Genomic DNA, 9,070 nt, shown 5'->3' on the forward strand with positions numbered 1-9,070 from the left:
TAGCATGTTCTAGGCTAGACCACATGAGAGCTGTCTTCAAAACAATAAAATAGGTAAATAAAGCTGGAGACGTATCTCAGAGCACTTGCCTGGCACATTCAAGGCCTTAGACTAAATCCCTAGGAAGGGGGTGTCGGGAGCAAACAATCCAAGTAATCTGAATAATACTCCCTCCAAAGAAGATAGAGGAGTGGCCGGTGCTTACATGGCTCAACACGGTTAGTCACTGAGCACATGCATACCGACTCACTCACTAGAGTGGCACCAACCTAAAATTGTGTCAGTGCTGGTGGGGAGGAGGAACTACCCCGCTAACACAATACTGACTAGAGTGCAGATGGGGCCACCACTTTGGAACATGGCTTCACTCTTCCTTAAATTTAATTAATTAATTAATTAATTATTATTATTATTATTATTATTTGCAATGCTGGGGATCTCACCCAGGGTCTGGTGAACGCTAAGTGCGTGCTTTGTCACTGAGTCGCCATCCCAGCCTTCCAAAAATGTAAACATAGGGTCCGATACGGTAGTGCACACCTCTAAGGCGGGAGGGTCATCAGGTTGAGGCCTGTCTGAGCTCTATAGAGAAAGGAAGAAAAAAGAAAGAAAGAAAACCATTTGACCCAGAAAATCTACCCCTAGGTATATTCCCAAGAGAAATAAAAACATAGACAAAATTATCATTAATAACTGCAAATCGTTAAACAGTATTTAAAATCTGAAAACAACTACCAACCAATAATAAACAACTACCAGTCAGTACCAAAAGAATAAATTATTTTGTATTATTTAAGATACAAAGCCGGGTGCAGTGGCGCATGCCTGTGATTCCAGCACTTGAGAGGCAGAGACAGGCGGATCTCTGTGAGTTCGAGGCTAGCCTGGTCTACAAAGCAAGTTCCAGGATAGTCAGAGCTACAAAGAGACACCCTGTCTTGAAACAAACAAACAAACAAACAACCCCCCCCAAAAAAATATGAGCTGTTCCTCTTGCCAAGGACCTGGCTTTCATTCCAGCACCCATATGGTGGCTCAGAACCATCCACAACTCCTATTCCCAGGAATCGGATGCCTTCTGACCTCCTCAGGGACCAGGTACACATAGTGTACACAAATATGAAGGTAAAACACTCATATACATAAAATAAATCAAATAAATCTAAATAAATAAAATAAAATATGGAGCATGCACAGTGGCTTCTGACTTTACTCCTAGTACTTGTGAGGCAAAGGCACATGGATCTTTGTGAGTTCCAGGCCATTCTGGTCTACATAGTGAGTTTCAGGACATCCAGGAATACACAGTGTGGCCCTGTCTCAAAAAAGTAATAAAATAATAAATAATCGTATATCACTGAACAATAGAATTAAATAAACAGTGAGAGATGAAGCTTAGTGGCAGGATAATTGTCTTAATATGTGCAGGGTCCAGGGTTCCATGCCTAGCACAAAAATGTGGGGAGGGGACTCTGAGTAAATGGAGCTGGACGCAATGGCAGACACCTATAATCCCAGCCATCTGGGAGGCTGAAGCAGGAAGATTGCAAGTTCCAGGCCAACCTTGTCTCAAAATGAAAAAAGAGAAAGAAAAAGAGACTAGGAATATGGCTCAGTTAGCATAGCACTTGCCTAACATTCATGAGGCTCCAAATTATATCCTCAGCACTGCACAAGTCAGACATGGTAGCGCCTGTCTGTAATCCCAGCATTCGGAGGGAGATACAGGAGAATCCGGGGCCATCCTTGGCTATGGGAGCTCTAGGCAACCCATGCTATACGGGACTCTGACTCAAAACAAAAAAGATAAGCGCATTTTACTGGATGTTAACTATAACCCAGTAATGCTCCTATCATACAAGAAGAATGGTCTTGAACAGCAGGAATGTAGGAAACAAGAACAACCCACCTCCTACTTCATTCAACGTCCAGGTTTCCCCTCTGCTAGCAATGCCTGCAGTGAACCGCTTGGGGGCAAGCAAGCCAAGCGATCAATGATTGCACAGCTAGTTCACCATCAAGTCGGCTTTGCCTGTAACAAGAAGTGCACACGGCAGCACGCAGGCTTACACACAACCAACCCTAATCAACATCGTGTTCTGCAGCCTGGCCAGCAGTCCTGATCACGGGATCCAGAGCACACACTGCTGCTCATACATGCACTTAGAACAGGAATCCTGCAGCTAGCAGTGTCCAGCCAAACCTGTTTCTACAAGCCCCCCAGAAAGAGAGAATGCCCTCCACACATGCTAGCCTAAGCCTGGTAAGCACTGAGCTTGGCTCAGCCTGGCCCTTATATGTCAAAACCACAAAGTAGATTCTGGTCTCACCTGCCTGACCACGTTTGGCCCCACTCTATGCCCCTTCTCAACCTAACACCCTCTGCCCTGGCTGTGTTGCTTCACCAGGCCCTCAGAGTCCTCAGCAGACCCACCAGCCCTGTGCCTCTGCCCAGAAAGTCTTACTTTTCATTCTTTGAAAACATGTTTGGGGCTCTCTGCTCCTGTTCCAGAGACAGCTGCATCTTCTCCTTCAGTGCCAGCTTTGTCCCTTAGACACGATGGTTAAGGTTGGAGTGAATAGAGTTAGCCGTATTGGATGCCTGGTTACCAGGGCTGCCGGCTCATCTGGCAAAATGGAGATTGTTGCCATCAATGACCCTTCCTTGACGTCAACTACATGGCCTACATGTTTCAGCATGACTCTACCTATGGCAAGTTCAATGGCACAGTCAAGGCCGAGAATGAGAAGGTCATCACCATCTTCCAGGAGCGAGATCCTGCTAATGCCAAATGTGGTGATGCTGGTGCTGAGTATGTTGTGGAGTCTACTGGTGTCTTCACCACCATGGAAAAGGCCAGGGCCCACTTGAAGGGTAGGACCAAGAGGGTCTTCATCTCTGCCCCTTCTGCTGATGCCCCATGTTCACTGTGATGGGTGTGAACCAGAAGGATGACAACTCATTCGATCGTCAGCAATGGTTCCTGGACCACCAACTGCTTAGCACCCTGAACAAGGTCATCATGATAACTTTGGCATCGTAGAAGGACTCATGACCACAGTCCATGCCATCACTGCCGCCCAGAAGATGTGAATGGACCATCTGGAAAACTGTGGCAGGATGGCAGTGGGGCTTCTCAGAACATCATCACTGCATCCACCATGCTGCCAAGGATGTGCGCAAGGTCATCCCAGAGCAGAACAGGAAGATCGCTGGCATGGCCTTCCTTGTTCTTACCCCCAATGTGCCCACCGTGAATCTGACATGCCACCTGAGAAAGCTGCCAGGTATGATGACATCAAGAAGGTGGTGAAGCAGGCATCTGAGGGCCCACCAAAGAGCATCTTGGGATGCACTGAGGGCCAGCTTGTCTCCTGGGACTTCAACAGTGACCCCCACACTTTCACCTTTGATGCGGGGGCTGGCATTGGTCTCAATGACAACTTTGTAAAGCTCATTTCCTATATGACAATGAATACAGCTACAGCAGCAGGGCGGTGGACCTCCTGGCCTACATGGCCTCCAAGGAGTGAGAAGCCCTGAACCACCCACCCCAGCAAGGACACGAGAGGCCCTCGGCTGCTGAGAAGTCCCTGCCCAAACTCAGCCCGACACTGAGCATCTCCCTCACAGTTTCCAACCCAGACCCCCAGAATAATGGGAGGGGCATAGGGAAGCCTACTCTGTTTAATAGCATCGATAAAGTTCACTGCACACCCCCCCCAACATGTTTGCATTTGTTTATTTATTTGGGGGCCACAGGACACATGTGGAAGTCAGAAGACAACTTGCAGGTGTCCATTCTCTCCGTTTACCTTGTGGATTCCAGGGATAAAACTCAGGTCATCAGGCTTACAGCAATCACCATTGCCCATGAAGCCCGCTTGCCAGCCCACATCTTACTTCTCTTTTAGGACTAGGGTGTAAATAACCTCATAAGCAGGGGTTGCTTCCTCTCTCTCCTCCAGTTAGGAGTCAAGAGGGGTATTTCATGACCACTACTCTCAGGGACACCATGTCCTGCTTTTGTTTGATTGTTGTTTTGTTGTTGCTATTGTTGTTTTAGTGCCCTTTTGTGCTAATTGTTTGTTTTAGTTTGGTTTAGTGTTTGGTCAACTTGACATAGGATCATCTTGGAAGAGGAAACCTCCTGAGGAAATGCCTCCCTAAGATTGGCGTGGAGGCCAGTTTATGGGGTGCTTGAGTAATGGTTGATGTGGAAGGGCCCAGCCCACTGTGGGCAGTGCTGTCCCTGGGCAGGCTGTCCCTAAGGTGTATAAGAAAGCAGACCAGGCAGAGGTACAGGCCAGTAAGCAGTGTTCCTCCATGGCCTCTGACTCCGCGTCCTGTCTCCATATGCCTGTCCTGACTTCCCTCAGGGATGAAGTATGACCTAAAAGCTGAAAAATGAAACAAACCTTTTTCTCCCAGAACTGCTTTTGGCCACTGTGTGTGTCACAGCAACAGAAAGCAAGCTAAGACACTTCTGTATTGCGATCTTGCTCATAGCAACTGGCCTTTGTGCATGTTTTTCCTCAGGCTGGCCGATTCTTGCTCATCCGTCAAGTGTCTGCATTAGTCTTATCCTCTCCAGACCTCCCTGGACTAGCTGGGTGCCTTTGTTTGGTCTTGACGCTTTCCCTCCTGGCCACCCAGCAGCATTACTTAAGAATCCCTTGAGTTTAGAATCAGGCATGAGGCTCAGCCACAGCGGTATCACTCTTAGTCCCAATGCCGGTCTCAGACAAAGGAAACTGTGGCCATGACGTGCTAGTAAATGCCGAAAATTGGTTCTTCAGGGGAAGACGTAGCGTCCATAAATGTTTGTTTATTGTTAAATGTTCTTGAAACAAAAGACATTTAAGTCTGGAATGTGGTATATGCGACGCCCTGAGAGTGGTGAGGTGTGTGTGCATGTGTGCGCGCCCCAAGTACTATTGTTTACTAAGTTTCACAGTCAGCGCAGAACCGTGTCTTGTTTATTGGGTGGTTGGGTTTCTTCCTTTCTTCCTTCCTTCCTTTCTTCCTTCCTTCCTTCCTTTCTTTGACAGAGTCTCATTATGTAGTTCTAGCTGATTTGGAATTTGCTATGTAGACCAGACTAGTCTATAACTCACAGATCTGCCTGCCCTCACCTCCCAAGTACTAGGATTAAAGGAAGTTTGTTCTTTGCTTGTGCATTTGTTTTCTAGACAAGGTTCCACGTAGCACGAGATGTCCTTGCTATGTAACTGAGATTGGCTTTGAACTTCTGATGCTCTTGCTTCTAGCTTCTGAGAGCTGGCATGATAGGCATATGCACAGCCAGTTTGGGGGTTTCTGCTAACCTCCAAAGTGCAAAAGATTTCCATTACATCTGATTTTGTAATGTGATGTCACTGGGTGCAGAGTTGGGCAGAAAGATGTGCCATGCCATGGTAGAGTATTTTCTCCACTGGGATGCAAGAAACAAAATAGCTTCAAGAGAGTGAATAGTGACACACGGGCCTGAGCTGCAGCTCAGGTGACAGAGTGCATGCCTGGCATGCTCAGTGCTCCGCGTCTGAGCCCCAGCACCAAATAAAGCCCAAAGTGGTGGCACATACCTGCATGCTAGCACACAGGAGGTAGAATCAAGAGAATCAGAAGTGCAAGGTCATCCTTTGGTATATATAGCTAATTCAAGGCCAGCCTGGTATAAAGGAGACCTGTCTCAAAAACATATATAAGTAAGGATGTGATTAGTGTGATGAGTTTCAATATTCATTTACTAAAATTTGAATATTTGTTTTAATATATTTTATTTAATTGTTAGCCGATATAATTAAAACTTTAATAATAGCTGTGTTTAACAATAAGCTCATAAAATTAAACATTTAACAGTTGGTTCTTCTGAGCCATCAAGAGCTGCTGATAACATACAGAAGCTTGGTCCCAAGCCCAGGTTCTTTTCTAATCCCAATTGTTCTGACAGTTCAAGAGATTCTGTTTTCTTCAAATATTTATTTATTTTTAGACAGGATTTCATGTGTCCCAAGCTAGTCTCAAACTAGCTATATACCCAAAGATGACTTTGAACTTCTGTTCTTCCTGTCTGTGGTGGTTTGAATAAAAATGGCCCCCATAGGCTCATAGGGACTAACTCTATTAGTAAGCGTGGCCTTGGTGGCAGCAGTGTGTCAGTGAGGGTAGGCTCTGAGATGTCTCTCTCTTCCTGCTGACTATGAATCCATATGTAGAATTTTGGCTCTTTTTTTTTTCCAGCATCTTATCTGTCTGCATGCCACCATGCTGCCTGCCACGACAATAATGGACTAAACCTCTAAACCGGAAAGCCAGCACCAATTAAATGTTTTCCTTTATAAGAGTTGCTGTGGTCATGGTGTCTCTCCATAGCAATAGAAACCCTAAGATACTGCCTCCACCTCCCGAGTACTGGAATTACAAGCTTGTAAGTCCTGTGATCACACAGCCAGTTTATGTGATTGGGCATTGAACCCAGGGCTTAACACATGCTGGGCAAACATTCTACCAATTGAGCTACATCCTCAGCCCTCAACATATTTTTGTCATTGGATAACAACACAATACCTTGGGTTTATGATTCCTCTTTAACTCCAGAGCTCTTTGTCTCTCCACCTGACCTCAGTTGCTCCCCTGTCCTCACTGTAAATCTTCTTATTCCCAGAGCCTGTTTCGCCTAAGAACCTAAGAACCTAAGAACCTACACAGTCACGTTAGACTATGGTCTCCTCTCCTCCCTTGAGTAACGGCATGAGTGTTCTTCCACCGTGAACACCATTCCCTCAGCACCCGCTTAGCCTCCTGGTCCCTGGAACATTTGTCTTCCCTGCTTGTCCTTCTTGCTAAACTGACATTCAAAACTTTTGCCCTGGACAGAGTAAGTGAAGCAATTTATGTTTACTATTATTGTTTTATTGTTTTTATATTTATATTTTTATGGGTGTTTTACCTGCAATGTGTACTACATCCACACAGTGCCAAAAAGGGGCCAGAAGGCCTTGGATCCGTGAGACTAGAGTCACAGTTTTCGAGGCACTATGTAGGTACAAGGGATCAAACCCAGATCCTCTCTAAGAGCAGCTGGTGATAGCAACCACTGAGCCATCTCTCCAGCTTCACTAGCATTATTTTCAGCAAAAGCCCTCTTACCTGACGGCAGTTAAAGCAGAAGTTGGTCAATCAAACCAAAAAAGTTTAGTTTCCTTTAAGCTTTATTTGTATTTTTAATCATATGTGTGGGAGGGTGAGTATACATGAGCGCGCAGGTGCCCTCAGAGTCTAGAAGAAGGCATCGGATCCCTGGAGCTGGAGTTATTAGTGGTTGTGAGCCACCATGGTGAGTACTCAGAACAAGATTTAGGTCTTCTGCAAGAGTAGTACCTACTCTTAACCACTGTCCTAGTTAGGGTTACTATTCGTATGATGAAACACAAAAGCAAATTGGGGAGGAAAGGGTTTATTTGGGTTATATATCACAGTCCTTTGAGGTAAGCCAGAGAGGAACTCAAGTAGGGCAGGAACCTAGAAAGAGGAGCTGATAAAGTGCTGTTTATTGGAGGGTTTGTTCATGACTTGCTCGGCCTTCTTTAATACAGAGCCCAGATACACCAACCCATGGAGGCACCACTCACAATAGGCTGGGCCTTCCCATGTCAATCGTTAATTAAGAAAATGCCCAGCTGGGTGTGGTTGCACCCATCTTTAATCCCAGCACTGAGAAGGCAGAGGCAGGTGGCTCTCTAAGTTCAAGGCCAGCCTGTTCTACAAAGTTAGTTCCAGGACAGCCAGGGCTGTTACACAGGGAAACCCTGTCTCAGAAAAACCAGAGAAAGGGAGAGAGTGTATGAGGAGAGAGACAGACAGACAGACAAAGAAAATGCCCTACAGGCTTCCCTGCAGCTTGATCTTATGGAAGCATTTTCTTTATTGAGGTTCCTGCCTCTCCAATGATTTTAGTTGGTGTTAAGTTGACATAAAACTAGTGAATACAACCACTAGTTTAAAAGGATCATTTAAGGTAAGTTTAAAAGGATCATTTGAAAATCATGTATATTTCAGAGTCATGCATGGTGGCTTCTAGCACTTAGAAACGGACACAGGAGCATCACCAGCGCCTGGTGTCTGGGCCCAACATCCCCAGGCTCTTGGTCCCCTATCCGAATAATTGAAAATAAGGGCTCACTCTGACCCGCAAAACAGCACCATAGCTTTATTTGGAGTAAAGCGATAGTACAACTAGAAAGGGACAAACCGGACAACTGGAGTGAGAGTATCCAAGGCTCCAGGTTATGTCATGTCTCCTCTCTATTGGGTCTAAAGGGAAGCGGGGCTGGTTTCCAAGGGATGTAGTTTGGGTGATTTCCTGTTTCGGTTAATAGGTCATATATTCATTTTCCCTAGTGTTCATACCCCTTCCCCACAATGCCTCTGATCTTAACCACAAGCACACATAATTACACATAGGGATAAAGTGGTAAATGGGGGGTTATCTCTAAAAGTTCACTTGAAGGACAGTTTGCTTTACTGCAAAATCAATTCAAGTTGGCTCAGCCTTTTTATTCCTCATACCCAGATACATTGAGAATGTACTTGAACATAAAATGTCTAAATTTGATTGTTCTTAGAGGCTGAGAAATCTATACTACTGTGTACATGTCACCCATTGCCAGGGGAGGGCTGAGGGAGTTCTGAGGACCTTAGGTGCATGGTTTGGAGAGAGCTGTGTGTACATAGTATGGGCAGGTGAAGGAGCTGGAATGCCAAGTGGATTATTACAGGAGGCATAGCTTAAAGCAGACAGGACCCTGGGGGTTCCAAGCTATCCCTGTGCTGGCCCGCCTTAGATGATCGCCACAAGCATGAAGCCAGTCTTGGCTACAAGGGAGACACCGTGACACTGTTTTCTTCTTTCTTTCTTTCTTTCTTTCTTTCTTTCTTTCTTTCTTTCTTTCTTCCTTCCTTCCTTCCTTCCTTCCTTCCTTCATACATACCTTCCTTCCTCTTTCTTTCTTTCTTTCTTTCTTTCTTTCTTTCTTTCTTTCTTTCTCCTTCCTTCCTTCCTTCCTT

The 9,070-nt window shown here is 45.6% G+C and overlaps 1 pseudogene; it reads left to right on the forward strand.

Moving 5' to 3' along the window:
• Positions 1 to 2,560: 2,560 nt before the first annotated feature.
• LOC129687836 (glyceraldehyde-3-phosphate dehydrogenase-like) lies at positions 2,561 to 3,534 on the forward strand (annotated as a pseudogene).
• The last annotated feature ends 5,536 nt before the right edge of the window (positions 3,535 to 9,070 follow it).

This window comes from Psammomys obesus, unplaced genomic scaffold (genome assembly GCF_907164565.1).
Source record: "Psammomys obesus unplaced genomic scaffold, mPsaObe1.curated_primary_1811, whole genome shotgun sequence".
NCBI classification, from domain to species: domain Eukaryota; kingdom Metazoa; phylum Chordata; class Mammalia; order Rodentia; family Muridae; genus Psammomys; species Psammomys obesus.